The sequence below is a fragment of the Haliaeetus leucocephalus genome, unplaced genomic scaffold, assembly GCF_000737465.1.
Source record: "Haliaeetus leucocephalus isolate CR32 unplaced genomic scaffold, Haliaeetus_leucocephalus-4.0 Scaffold897, whole genome shotgun sequence".
NCBI lineage: Eukaryota > Metazoa > Chordata > Aves > Accipitriformes > Accipitridae > Haliaeetus > Haliaeetus leucocephalus.
In genome coordinates this window covers 4669533-4670822 of record NW_010973333.1, presented here as the reverse complement: position 1 = coordinate 4670822, position 1290 = coordinate 4669533, and the positions used below count along the sequence as shown (strand labels likewise).

At 57.4% G+C, this 1290-nt stretch overlaps 1 protein-coding gene across 1 annotated transcript in view; it reads left to right on the top strand.

The window, feature by feature from the left end:
* Nucleotides 1-1290, top strand: part of DNAJC15 (DnaJ (Hsp40) homolog, subfamily C, member 15) — a 31544-nt gene that overhangs the window by 9666 nt on the left and 20588 nt on the right. The gene's annotated exons all lie outside the window — the stretch shown is intronic.

Sequence of the window (1290 nt, the reverse complement as noted above, 5' to 3'; positions counted from 1 at the left end):
GTGTAGGTAGTTAGGGTCTGGCGGCCGGAAGATATCACGTTGTACAGAAAGATAGGGCCCCTCCTCTGATAGCCAATAGCGTTTAGCTTAGCTTATGATGTAAGCAGACGGAAGTGACGTTGTAAACCCAAGCTATATAATGCCGTGTTGCTCACCAATAAACGCCGTTTACCGTCCGCCATGTTGGTGTCTGTGAGCTGATGGCCCGAGCGGCCTGGGGTTGGTCACCGTGCCGTTCCTGAACCAGGTCGTCACGCCTCTGAAGGCAACAAGTGGTGCCGAAACCCGGGAACTCGCCTGGAATCAGGTGAACGGCGGCCGGAGCGGCAGGACCAGGCCGGCGGGGAGGACGCTCCCGGACCAACAAGGAGGATGGAAGCCCTTGTGAAGGTCGTATCGCAGTTACATAAGCAGTGGGGTATTGATTGTAAACCCAAAGATTTTACTCTCGCAGTTGCGAGGCTTTTGCAAATTGGGGTCATTGACCAGCCGGTGGATATTCTCCACCCCGAAGTGTGGGATAAGTGCACTAAAGTGTTAGCCGAGGAGACGATGTCCTCGGGTTGTGGGAAAAACCTTAAGTCATGGGGCAAAGTCGTACAGGCCCTGCAGAAGGCCATACAAGAACAGGAGACCTGGAAGGCGGCAAAGAACTGTTTGTTGGCCACCCCGAAATTGGGAGTCGGGGCAGCCACACAGACTTTGCATCCCCCAGGCAATGACAATTCTGCTGAGCCTAAAGATCTGCAAGAGGGCGACACGCCCCCTCAATATAACCTGCTTACAGAGGGACAGAAACGAGCTAAATCCTTCTGGGGTGGGTTAGCCGAGGAGGCCAGGGGCGCTGCGGAGAAACCAGAGTCTGAGGAAGTCTGGGCTAGACCACCGCCCTACGCGCCCCAAGATGGTGCCGAGCAGAAAGGGGAAGAGCGGGGCGAGGATGCCCTTGGCGGGAACAGGGAGGAAGCGCTAAAATTAACAAGCGCACACAAGCGGGAAGGGGAGGAGAACAAGAAGGAGAAAGGTGGTGGGGGCGACCGGGAAGGGGAGGGGAGCGTGAGCGAAGGGCGGAAAGCCAATCAGAGCGGCCATCTGAAAATATGCCCTTATAGGGCAAACACCGCGCCGAGCAGAAGCCGGGGCGAACCAAGAAGGAGGGAACGGCCCGCCCGCAAGGGAAGTGGGCGGGGCCGGAGCCCAACAAAAAAATACCGGGACCCGGAAGAAACCAGTCAGTCGAGTTCCGATCCTGAATCAGCCGCTGGGTGGGACGAGTGGCTCCCGCCTGGT